Source organism: Mastigoproctus giganteus, chromosome 8 (genome assembly GCF_048544385.1).
Source record: "Mastigoproctus giganteus isolate SK-2022 chromosome 8, ASM4854438v1, whole genome shotgun sequence".
Lineage (NCBI taxonomy): Eukaryota > Metazoa > Arthropoda > Arachnida > Uropygi > Thelyphonidae > Mastigoproctus > Mastigoproctus giganteus.
In genome coordinates, this window is record NC_143582.1 from 197,667,904 (window position 1) to 197,681,635 (window position 13,732).

The following is a 13,732-nucleotide window of genomic DNA, read 5'->3' on the forward strand; positions in this document are numbered from 1 at the left end:
AGTTATTAACCGTTCTAGGGTTTTTCCCATGTTGGCCAGAAGTGCTCTGGGTCCGAAGGATCTCGGCTATGTAATTGGTTTATTGGGCTTGGCGATGAGACGGAGTAGCGCAGCCTTCTAGATTTGTGGGAAACAAGAGTGAGAGAGACATTTGTCGTATAACAGTAGCAGGAGCTCAGGTTTAATTTTATGTAGTGTAATGATGAAAGCATAGTCCACTATGTCCAGTCCTGGGCATTTTTTGATTTTAATTTTCTTAAGAACTGCTTCAAGTTCCGGTTTCGTGAATGGGTCAGTTTGCACTGACATTTGGTATTTTTCATTGTCTCTTCTGATTTTACTGTGTTCTGGAAGGTCTTCCAGGGGGTTATCATCAGAAAAAAGTTTGTTGAGAATGGCGTTGATTGAGTCAGCCCAGTTACAGGTTTCCTGCTGACCAGATTTGATTGTTCCAAAGATGTCAGTTGCGAGAGTCTTGTCTCGTGCTAACTTGTATAGCCAATCCCCATGGATTTGTATTTCCTGATTCATTTACAAAGTTGGACCAGGTCTCTTTCTTTCTTTTTGCCATTTCCCTGGTATATGTATTTTTCTTATTTATGTAGTCTCTACAGGGTGTCTCCAAAATATTGGTAAAAACGTTTAGGGGAGGTAGGTAACATCTAAAGGAATGTGAATCGCAAAGGAACCCATAACCGGAAACGTCACCGCAAGTGGTAGACAGCACTGTTCATCAGTTCGCGAGAGGGAAAATTTCAGGTTTACTCATTCCAGCAGTAGTCGCCGCACGAAGAGCATGCATCGATATATGAACTGTGAGCTGGCAGATATGAACCTAGTGTATGGATTAGCAGAGGGCTATGGACGAGCCGCTCAACGAATTTATGGAGAACGCTTCCCAGACAGACAGACATGTACCGGACCACCGTTTGTTTGCGCGTGTGCATCAAAATTTGTGCGATTATGGGTCATTTAGAGGTAACAGGAGTTGTGCGGACAGACCACGTTCGACACGAACTCCCGCCATGGAAGAAAGTGTGTTGAATGCCGTCCAGAATAATCCTACTACCAGCACATGTGCCGTTGCCTCTGCCTTAGGAGTGTCTCGTTGCAGTGTACAGCGTGTCTGGCACGACGATTCCTTACACCCCGTTCATCTCCAAAGGGTTCAGTTACTGCTCCCCCAAGATCATCCTGCACGTGCGGCTTTTGCGCAGTTGTTTCTCCAATTAAGTGTTCAAGACTTGAATTTTCCAGCCTATGTTTTGGTCACGGATGAGGCTTATTTCAATCGGGAAGGCTTATTCAATCAGTACAATGCTCATGTGTGGGCTCACAACAACCCACACCGTGTGTGCCCCCATGCGGCACAACATCGCTTCGCAATAAATGTGTGGGCAGGTATGGTCGGTGACTGCTTAGTCAGCCCATACCTGTTACCATCCCGCATGAACTCCGCTAAATATCGGATCTTTCTTGAACAAATTCTACCAGGGTTACTTGACGATGTTCCAGCAAATGTGAGACGCAACATTTGGTTTCAACATGACGGGGTGCCTGCCCATTATGGAAGGTGTGTTCGTGACCATTTGAACAGGCGTTTTGGACGTCGATGGATTGGCCGTGGTGGACTCGTTGCCTGTCCCCCACGCTCACCTGATTTATCGAGCCTTGATTTCTTTCTGTTGGGGGGGCCTGAAATGTATCGTGTATGAATCGCCTGTGGAGACGGAAACGGATCTCGTGGCCAGACTCGTCTGCGCTGCTGTTACTGTCAAAGAAACTCCAGGTGTGTTCGACCATGTCCGCCAATCCATGCTGCGTCTGTGTAACGCATGCATCGCGTCTCATGGTGGAACCTTCGAGCACCTGTTGTAACATCATGAAATACATCCATCTCGTACTCCATTGTTAATATTACATCAAATAAATGTTTGCCACTAATTACTGTCTTGTGTCATTTCTGCTTGGTGTGCTTCTGCTACTACTTTCCCGTGACGTTTCCTGTTATGGGTTCCTATGCGATTCACATTCCTTTAGATGTTACCTACCTCCCCTAAACGTTTGTACCAATATTTTTGAGACGCCCTGTATAGAGCCGGATGACATCAGGAGCTGGCCAGTCTCTGTGGGTCTGATATTGTTTTCGCGCTCTGTGGACATCTCTCCTTAGACTGGTCAATTCTGTTGTCCACCAAGCACAGGGTCTGGTGCAAACTCTCTTCTTACTTGCCGACCTATAAGATGCCTTGGTTATGGCGATTTGGATGGTTTCTGTCAGTTCTTCAGGCGAAAGCGCTGTGAGATGGTAGGAGTCTGATTCTGGAAAGTCCTGTTTAATGGATTCTACAAATGTTGCCCAATCTACCTTTTTAATGGAGAATCGGACAAAGCCAGGCTGTTGTTCATGGAGAGGGACTGGCGGTTGGTTATTAGTAATGTGGAAATATATAACCCTGTGGTCACTAAGCATCCAGTCTGGGATGGTTGTCCAGTTCTGTATATGTGTTCGGAGATCATTGGTAGTAATGGTTATATCAATATTTGACTGTCCTATTGAACTGCAATATGTTTGTAGTTGGTTTGGTAGATTCTAGATGGTTAGGTTCCTGGTGACGATAAGGTCTTCCAGCAGCAGTCTTCGGAGATCAGGAACTGGGCTGTGCCAGAAATGGAACTTATCATTAACGTCAGCCGTAATTAGGATGTTCTTTGAGCCTAAAAAGTCTAATGTATGATCAAGATAGTTAAGGGATTCCTCGAACTGTCCAGAGGGCGGACAGTAGAGGGATATTAAGTAGAAAGACATTGAGTGGTGCCTGATTTGAATGCAGGTTGCAAACCTCGTGCAGAGCCCATGAACCACCAGGACATCCAGTTTCTCATTTAGAACAATTATACAAGTTTTTGTGTCTGTATTGGTTGGCTGTATGTTTCTTGCTTGGGTTCAGTACCCTGTGATTTTATTGGTATTGCTAGCGGGGATTTTGGTTGCATATGGCTCCTGAATTGCAATAATATCAATCTTGTTATCTTCAGCTGCTTTTCGGATTTCATCTGCCACCACACGTGATTGTTCTCCCTTAATTTGCATGACTCTCAGTGTTTGGGATATTCTGCTTAGATGTTTAGTTGGTTGATTGATGAGCTGAATATCTGGAGTTTGATGGTCAGCCAACTGGGGAGTAGGACAGAGGGTTTTAGGCATCCGCGGTCCTAAGTCGTGCCAGTTCTAGTGCTTTTTGGTATTCCGGGCAGGCTGCATCTCTAACAGAATGATTATAGTCATGTCGTTTTCTTTTGCAATTAATGCAGCTGCTCTGCTCATCCTTGCTGGGGAATTCGGCATGCACGTGACCGCTTCGGGCACAGTGACCACATGTTGGTGATGTGTAGGTGCAATGCATTGAAGTATGTCCAAACCCCAGGCAAAGGAAACATTTTGTCACCACAGTGAAGGGCCTAAATTTATGGGAGCTGCATCCAAGGAAAATTCTGTCAAGGGACATCAGGCACTGGAACAGGTTTGGTGCAGTGTGATGACTCGGTGCGTTACTGATCCCTGTTTAGCTTTGGTATTAAACCTAACTATGATTTCACTACGAACCTCGTCAATGGTTTGTCCTAAATCGGCAAGATACTTGAAGAACAGATCCTCCAACATTTCTTCTCCAACATAAAACAATGGATGGGTTAGCTAGTTTTGGAGGGAGTCGATGAAATTCCTGAAGATTGCAGGCTGTTGGCTGCTGAGATGGTCACTAAATCATCTTTGGAGATCGTCTCCAGTAAGACTCCACGGTTCCGGATGGGCCTAAGTGCTTTGACCTTCACAGTCTTAAAATCTGTCTTCAGAGTTTGTTGTACTAGATCTTTAATTTCTGTACTGGTCTTGAGTTCACATCCCTCCAAAGCTCGTAGGAGAAGAATGTGCTGTGGTTTCGAGTTATCTCCTTATTGGTGATGGGTCTAGGCTGTGAGATCGATTTTTGGGGTGTTGCAACACTTGCATAGGTTTTAACAGGAACTGGGCTGGGACCAGCATCTTTCTCCAGTTCCGCGGTTTCTTCCTGCGGTAAAGGAAGCCTAGAAAACGTGTCCAGAACTTTCTCAAGTATTGTCGTCCTTGACTTTAGCTCTTCATTTACTGCCTCGAGCTTCTCATTATCAATAAGGAGGGCAGTTGTGATCGTCTCTAGGATGGCCCATAGCTTTTTTATATAATTTCCTGCGGCCTTGGTGAATCTGTTATTATCATTGTTAAGAAAAGTGATGATATTTTTATGGAGTAATGAAATAATCTGATGGATTGAAGTTGATTCGGTCTCATTCCCTTGCACATTGGAGCCTGGAAGAGCCGGAATTGCCAGCCTGCTAGTAGCAGGAATTTCTGAGGCAATGGTTTGATCAAGTAAGGATGGTGGTGGAAGGTAAGTTGGTGCATTAGAAGCAGATGTTAAAGTTTGTATTTCCATGGGGGGGGGGGCAGGACATCAGCCTGGGCAATTGAGGAGGAGGGAAAGAAAACAGCTGTATGTGGAGGAGCTGGGGATGGTGAGGAGGCAGCACGGGCAAGTGATTCCAGGATGGAGACTGCTACAGGGGTTGAGATGCTGGAATCTAGTTTGGAGGAAATTGACTCGTCAGGATCTCTGGATGACGACCTCTTATGTTCACCAACTGGGGATGGAGAGGAGCGTAGAGGACGGTTCTTAGATCTTCTGTTACTCTTCTTTTTTCTGGGTGAAGTTCGGCTGATTGATTTAAGAGGGGGAAGGTTAAGATCCTCCGTTTCCTCCTCTCCAGAGGAGGAAACGGAGGAAAAATAGCTGCATATAATAATTAGTCTAATTAACCCACTATCATAAATTGGTGACATCAGACAGGGCCGGTTTTGGGCTGTTAGCCGCCTGCGTGCTAGAAATATTTGGCCTCCCCTATCAATGCAGATAGAGAGTAGATTCATAACCTAATGGGAGCCTACTAGTATGTTTTCATGACAGTTCTATATAGTGGACAGTTGTAAAAATATTTGATATACAGTATTTATTTTAAATTTATTCAAATCAAAAATGTACAAGATATCAAGCAGACGTAACAAAATGAACCCATAAAGTCAGAACTGCACTCTTCTTGCTTTCTTATTTGCCAATTCATAAATAACATCTGATAATTTTAAACTTTCACACAATTCCTTTTCTATAGCTAACAGTCCTAGATCATTAAACCTTTCTTGAGTCATTGACGTTCTTAAATATGTTTTTATAAGTTTGAGTTTCGAAAAACTCCTTTCACCTGATGAAAAAAATTCTCAAAGCTATAAACAGATTAGGAAATGATGACATCAAGTTATTTTTTGTAACATATGTCAAGTTTTTTAACGAGTCTGCAATTACACTGCTCAAAATTCTATATGTAATCAGCTCATTGAAGAGCTGAAGACCATCAATATCCTTAATACTTGAAATATCCTTGAAATTTAAATACATTATTATATTCATTTAGATTTTTAAACCTTTCCTGAATGGAATTTAAGGCTGCATCAATAATTGTTAGATAAAATTGTATTCTAAACAATTCTTTTGGATTTATGATTTCTTCATCGGGACTTTTATAATCAAAATGGCGAACTTTAGTTGTACTTCTTACAACTGGAAATTCTACCACTACATTTACTTCTGCAGCTAAAACTTTTGCATCCCTAATACATTTATTAAATGCCTCATCAGATCTGGCTGCACTTAGAAATTTAACAAGCTCGTTCAAAACATTAAGAGATTCGTTTATGTTGGATTGAGGGCACTGCAACATTTTACTCACAACATCATCAATTTTGACAGACTATCGTTCCATATAACGACTGAGCAAATGAACTTGAACGACGCAACCTGATCAACCTGATCTAACAAACATTGAACTGTATGTTTTGTTTTCATGTCTCTGCAATTATCATCTATTATGTCATTTAAACTTTTTAAGACTTAATTGCAATCTGAGAGGTCGCACTGCTTTTATTCTACTCTCCCATCTTGCATCACTTAAGATTTCAGTGTTAATCTAGTGATATTACGATTTAGTATATCCCATCTGTAAGGGGATGCAGAAAAAAAACGTGTACAATTCTTGAACAATGTTAAAATAAATTAACTGTTTCAAATGCTGCTTTGGCAGCATCATTTACAACTAAATTCAATGAATGAGATGCACAAGGTACAAAAGGGGCTCTAGGATTTATATTCCTAATTTTGTTCTGCAAGCCACTACGCTTACCACATATTTTCTCCGTCATCATACCCGCACATCCACGCACATCTTGAATATCTAATTCATAATCTGTTAAGAGTTCGCTTAAAAGATAATCACATAAACCTTCCCCTGTAGTATCTGATACTGGATAAAACCCAAGAAATAATTGGTAAATGAGTGGCTAAATGTCGCCGATCTGAAACCCCCTGACTATCTGTTACTTTGTTTTGCTTTAAAGGAAACAACTTGCAACAAAAGTTCTTTGAACTTTTGCACCATTAGGTAATATTGTGACGCAGAAAATGATCTTCCATCGTTATCTTTAGGAAATTTCATGTTTTGGGGCGTTACAGGTCCCTTCTGAATTATGAGTTCTAATAACCGATTATTAAACCTTTCTGTGTGGGTACCCTAAATTAAATTGCACTAAATTAAAATAAATAAGCGCAAAATGAAAACACGTACCTGTTATGTTTATTCTTGATCAGCACAAGCTCTAATCTCACACGACAGTTTCTTAGATTACATTTATGATTTATGCACCCGTTGTCCATCCACATACTTCTCACCTCACTGCTCACTCGGTACTAACGAATTTTTTGCTGTGAAAATGTTGACAACGGTCAACAAGAGAATCGATGTTTGGGTGAATATTGAAATTAATAACGTTCGTGCGCGTTTTTCTCTTTATTTAAAGTACACTATCGGCCACCCTAGGGATCTGGCCGCCGGCGTGCATGCACGCACTGCACACCTACTAGAACCGGCCCTGACATCAGAGTCGTTAGTTCAAACTTCCGGCTTTGAGTATAGCTTCTTCGGGCCTTAGTAAGTTGACCAGTGGCCGTTCTCCTTTACGGTCACGTGATTTGCTGTTGTTTGGGACAGAGGGCTTTCTCCCACCCGGGGAAGAAATGGCCGTAACTGAACTGAATTTTCCGTGCGAAAAGGGAACGTCCCCCAAAATCACTAAAAGCGTTGACAGTTCAACGTGCAAAATAAATCAGCATGTAGCAAATAAACTAAGCCATTCATTTTAGCACAATCAGTCAAAAATAACACTCCATTTACACCGAAATAAAGTTCTAAAATTAGAATAAAAACAATGGCAAGTCTTATATGGCGTCGCTACTATGAACGATCCGAGAGAAGCAAGACAAAATACCAAACCAAAGGTATTCTCTTTGACTTGAATTTATCTCAGAAACTGAAGTTTGAACCACTTTGCAAATCACACTTTGAAGAGCACATAATCCCTGTACTCACTGCTGCACACTTTGTCCTCTACCAGCCCCACAAGAAAAGCATTCCCACCCAACTACTGGATCTGCATCAGGACTTTGCAAACGACCACAAGCAATAAAAAAGGTGTATCGCCAACCACTTACAGCTTTTATGGTACGATTCCTGGAATGCGACAAATAAAGGAGAAATAACTAAGAGGTTCTTCCCCAAAATCGGTCTTACCTATCCCAAGCCTCCTTCCTGGTATTCACTTGGACTGCAGGAAACCTTTCTGCTTACTGGGCACAGCCCATTCCAGCAAAAGTTAACAACGCTCGGTATATAGTATAGTGTATAGTGTGTTCGTGTCTAACGGCACCAGCCGACCGGGCTAGCCAGGGGGGTAAAGTGCCTGCTTGGCAACCCAAAGGTCGCGAGTTCGAATCCCGCCTCGGGCTTGGATCAAAGTACTGCAAAAACCTTGGGAGGTGCATTATGGCCACAGAAGCCGATGCGTCAACAACTAAAATAAAAAAAAAATCTAACGGCACCAGGGGTTTCCCCCATCTCCGCGTTGCTTTCATTGTAGGTGTACCAGTTCACTGGGAAGGCCAGAGATTTAAAAGTGTATGGATTTTGTAAGTGTAGTGTTGTGTATTGTTGTTCTTCTGGCCATTTAGCCGCTAGACCCCTGCTGGGGCCCAACGTTGTCCACACTATGCCTCGTGGAGGCAGGCCAGGTACCCAGTAATTTTAAGTTTTCACTCTGGCAGGTCCTGCCACCTAATTTCCTGAGATTTCAGTGGCAAGGACCTATAAAAAAAAATTAAAAAAAAAAAATAATAATAATAATTATAAAAAAAATAAAAATAATAAAAAAATAATAATAAATAAATAAATAAAATAAAATAAATAAATAAAAATAAATAAATAAAATAATTTAATAGTATTGGGAAGTAGTCACTGAAAGGTAGGCCGAAAGGGGTTTTCGTATGCATTTGGAATTTTGACAATTTTTTTTTTTTTTTTTATAATTTTGACATCGTATGGGGCATTCGCTAGTGCTTAGGCAGAGTAGGGGGAAGATTGAAGACAGGGGGGAGTCAGAAATATGGAGCCAATAGGGAAGGCGACCCCAGGTCAAAGTTTTAAATTTAGACTATGTGGGGTTACGCTGTGAAAGTGAACAGAGTAGGGAAGAGACTGAAGGCTAGGGGGGAGGAATAGGAAGTAAGGGGTCGATAGAGGAGGTGACCCTTGCGGTCAGTGGGGCAGGCCCATGTCCCACCAGGAAGAAAAGGAAGGCGAGGAGGGGAAGAGACAGTGAAACCATCTCCTTCCCTCCCCAGGGAAGTGGAAAGAAAGTACCGTGCAAGAGAGCACAGGTATAGCCTGTGGCGTTGGCAGCAGAGCTGCAATGAGGTCAAGTCCATGGTAGGTCTTCTATTTGAGTTCTACTTCTCCTAAAGAGATGTCAACTTCTAGGGTTGTAGGTCATTCCTGGGACAAGTCCTGTCTTTGCAGTTCAGGTTGTTGAGGTTGTGCTTGCATCAAGTCTATCATCAAGTTTTTCGGATTTAATCTTCTTTCATTTAAAGAGGAGAAATGCTGGTTGGTGATAAGTTTTGTCTTTGTGTTGTCATGGTTGAGTGGCATTTCCTCTTTTCCTCAGTGTATGGCAATTTGCATCCTTCTTCTCGCGAAGAGGTCCTGGGCGAATCGTGACAATGCTTTATAATCCTCTTCGGTTTCAAGGAGGAGAAATTCTTGTCCTCTTGGAAGATATCTCACTTTTGCAATTAGAATATATCTTAGGTCTTCATGTATGGGACAGTCAAACATAAGATGGTTCCAGTCTTCTATTTCTCCACAAGTGCAATTTGGGTTGTCTGTGAGTCTGAAGCCAGCGAGCTTTGCATTGAAGGGGCCATGCCCTGTTATTAAGTACGTTGTATGAAGTCTTGGGAAGAACCATGATGGTGATTTCGGGTATACTCTATTTGTGTGTGGAAAAAACTTGTGGGTGATCTCTCCTTTGGTGGTACCAGCCCATCTGTTTTGCCACTCCTGTAGCAGGTGGTTCTGTAAGCGTACTTTTTCTTCCTTCCTATTATTAGTGGGATCAGTTGTAAAATTCAGGAAGGTAACTGGAACTCCTTTGGAAAGGTAATAGAGCATTCCAGTTCTAACGATTTCTAGGTCTAATGGGAGCGTTCCTGCTATTACTTGTAAGGCTGGTGTACTCACTGTACTGCAGGCGCGGGTTATGGCGCGGAGGATGGATCGCTGGGTAGAATCCAGCATTCTTCTATTCACTACTAGTGTGGTCTTATCGTACCATATGGCCGAAGCATATGAGATTGCTGGGATGAAAACTGTCTTATGATAGAGTGCTAGCGTTCTCTTGTTGAGGCCCCAGTCTCTACGTAAGACCCTGGCCACCAGGGCTGATTAGTTCCTGATCTTCGTTCTTTCAACGCTCGGTATCGAGAACAACCCTTACTACCACTGTGGAGATGAGAAGTCCTGGGCCCACCTCATTTACAAGTGCTCCTGATATGATGATCACCGCCTACGACTCATCACAGAGATACAATCCAACTTCTGCCATCAGGAACATATCCTCATAAACGATGAAGCATCTTATACAACCTTCACACGATTTGCACAGGCAGTTCTTAACACCAGACGGGTTTATCACATCCATGACAGGCCTGACTGGAACGTTCTCCCACCATTGCAAACTCCATTGGTAGAATAAACGCTAGCACCTACAAAGTGCAGGAAATTATAGCAACCAAACTATCATGCAAGCCCCACTCCGGGGGTAGGGATTATACTGGCACTCTCTTGTGGGTGCGGGATCTACGCTTCTGGCACTCTGTTGAGTGCGGAATATTCCTACAGAGCGCACGGGAGCACCTGCTCCCTTGACTTTAATTCCCAATATCCTCTCCCCACTTCGCATTAAATCACTGGGTGGTCCCCTTCACCTTTATCCACTCTTGTTCTTTAACCCATATTCTGACCCACTCTACTTTATTTCCTCTTCAACAAATTATTTTTTTTTAACTTGGCGTCTCTCTAGAACGTAGTCATTAGGGTCCCTGCGGCCAAAGGTCAGAAGAACAACAGAACCCAACACTAACACTACACCCATTTGTGGAATTTACAGAGTTCTGTTTACTTCACACCTGAAATGATGGCGCAGTTGTGGAAAACCACCGGTGGCGACCCAACCCAAAACACTATGCTACTATGCCACTGTGGTCCAACAACCAAATAACATCCAGCTACAGCGATCCCGTGGTCAAAAACAGCTCATAGATGGAAGGGTCCAACGGAGGCTGCAAGACTTGTGCAAGGTAGTGGAAAGGGAACTATCAGCCGAATACAGTAACCCAGTACAACCGTGGTAACCGAAGAGGCAGTTCAGAACATCAGACTCATCCTACATTGTCACAGATGGAGTACTGCAGCTAACGACCCATGGGCTTATAAGACCAAACTTATAAGCCCATGTGTATTATGTCTATTAACTGCGCGTGTTCTCTTTTCGATTTGGCTTTTTGCTGGGGGAAAAACCCGAATTTCAGGGAGAGAGAACCTTGCTCTCCACGCCTAAGGCCGATTAACTCAGCCACGAGTGAAAAAAGCCAATAAAAGTTCCTTGCATCATTGACGGGATTCGAACCGAGACCTTTTCCACTCAGTGTCGGGAGGACCGTGATTATAACCACTGTGGTACCCTCGCAGACGGAGTGTGGAGGATAGGAAAAACATAGCTTCATGTAATGAATCTCCGTTCCTGTTGAACGGAGATTCATTGATGGGAGAGATGGAAGAAACATTGATGGGAAGACCACAGTCTGGGAAAATAGCATGAGTCCATGGACCAATCCTAGCAGGTGTCAACAATTCAGGCTGGTAGGGTAGTGGCAGTCAGTCTAATGACGTTGGGGTATTTTCGTAGTGAAAATTAGTCCTCTTGAATACCAGTGGAGCAACATTTGGATGCTCCAAGTTATTTGTAACTGTTTCCAGCCTGTGGCATCCTTGTCATGTCTTCAGTGTATCCATCTGGGAATGGGTTCTCACAACAGGGTAATGCGTCATGTGACAAGAAGTGTACAACTGGTTTCAGGAACAGGAGACTGAATTCAGAAGAATGCAGTGTCCTGGCACTTCACCAGATCTCAACTTGAGTGAGAACTTGTGGGATGAGTTAGAACGATTTCTTCAGAGTATAGATTTGCAACCATCCAATTTGCAGCAAGTGTGGAAAGCAGTTCGATTAGAATAGTTTAGCATCCGCATTCTTTGGATATTGAGTCCATGTAGCGAAGGAATCTAGGCTCTTCTGATGGCGAAAGAGCGGGACCTACTTGCTTTTAGGTAGCTGCATAACATTGTGACCATTCTGTGTACGTTTTTCATCAATAAATTTTAAACATCTTTATTGTAAAGTTAATCCATGACATTTTGTCAATGAAAATCAGTTTTAACAGTTGTATCGACATGTTTCACTTATTTAACTAATACTATGATTGATTTGGTTGTATTATTTACAATAATACTTATTCGAGACATATGGAGAATTGCAACTTTATTAAAAACTAAATACAAAGCAAAAGGGTATTGCAATTAAAAAATAACAAACACCATAAAGATAATGGGAGAAATTTAAACAGACAAATCAATTACTTGTTCACAATTTAATGTACAAATTTCAACTTCACATACAAAGAAAATGATTATATTGTAAAATCTCCTGGTACTTTGCAAACATGGTGAAAACCCTTTACTTTGATACACTCATTGACCAAAAATTAGAAACCTTTATCGGGACCACCTTTGACCCGAATTATAGCCCGTACCCCTTGTGGCATAGACTCCACTAGGTGTCAGAAGAGCTCTAGCTCCATACTGACGATATTTCTCAACTGCTGTATTGTTGGTAGACAACTGCGAAGTCTAAATGCCCTTTCCAACATACCCAGACACTCAACTGAACTCAAATCTGTCTGGAAAAGAAGACGAGCATGGTAGATGCTAGAAATCATGGAAATTTTTCGGGAACAAATCACATACAGTTTTCCCACGGTGGATAGTTTGTGGTCTTAATGTATAATTCATCATAATCAGGGTGAAAATGAAACATTACAGGGTGACGTTGGTGCGATAAGAGAAAAAGATTTCATTGAAGGAGACACGACCTTCTAAAGGCATGAACGGACCCAGTTCGTATCAACAGAACGTATCCGATACAGTGATACCACATCCACCCGCTTGAGTGATGAACACGAGATAGTCTAGATGCATGTCTTTCCCATGATCGAATTGAGTAAGAAGCCCCAGGAAATCGTACAGTATTTATTTGATACCAAGGAACTGTGATCATACCATATGACAACTTATATTTGCATATAATAAGTTTAATTATCTGTTTAAAAAGTTTATAATCTTTTGGCCACTGACTGCGTTGTTATGATGGTATGACAAAGAAACCTTCAAACTATCAGACTTTGCTGATTGGAATTCTTTCACCATTGTCAAATGAGTGTTCAAATACTTTTGAGTGTATACTGTAGTTTTGTTGGTGGGGCTCTTATTTTAATTAAGGTATCGCAAAATTAAGTAAAATATGGATACAAATTAAAAGTGCAAATTGCACGTGTCACTAAGCTTTTATAAGCTTTTATATAAAAGGAAAAACATTAGTTATTTTATATATAACTTGGAGTAACTCCTCTATAAGCAACACTGATGGGTTGTGGTTATAGAGTGGTTGATTTTCATCACTGGCCTAAAACCACATCTCATCTGTTAGGACCTTTTTTAGCTGCTTACAGATGGGATGATTTTAGCTGCTTTCGTGGTCTAAAGTATAATGATTACAACAAGAGATAATGTCAATTAAACAAAATTAAAATATATACATAATCTTATCAAAAGTAATGGGACACGTGTATTCAAAACAACGTTTATTAAGAAAAACAATATCGGGATGGGCCACCTTCGGCCCTTAATGACTGCCAGAATACGTCATGGAAGTTTTCTTTACCAATTTCTGGTAAAAAGCATTTAGCTCCCTTCTTCTCTCAAAACCCTCGTGAGTTTCAACAATGCAGAGACCCTCGTGGGTTGGTTGGATCACCGTCCTCTCCGCATCTGGAAAAGCTGAGTTCGAGGGACTCGAACTCAGTCCCGTCGATGACGTGAGGAATTTTTATGGGCCTTTTTCACAACGTGGCTGAGTTAG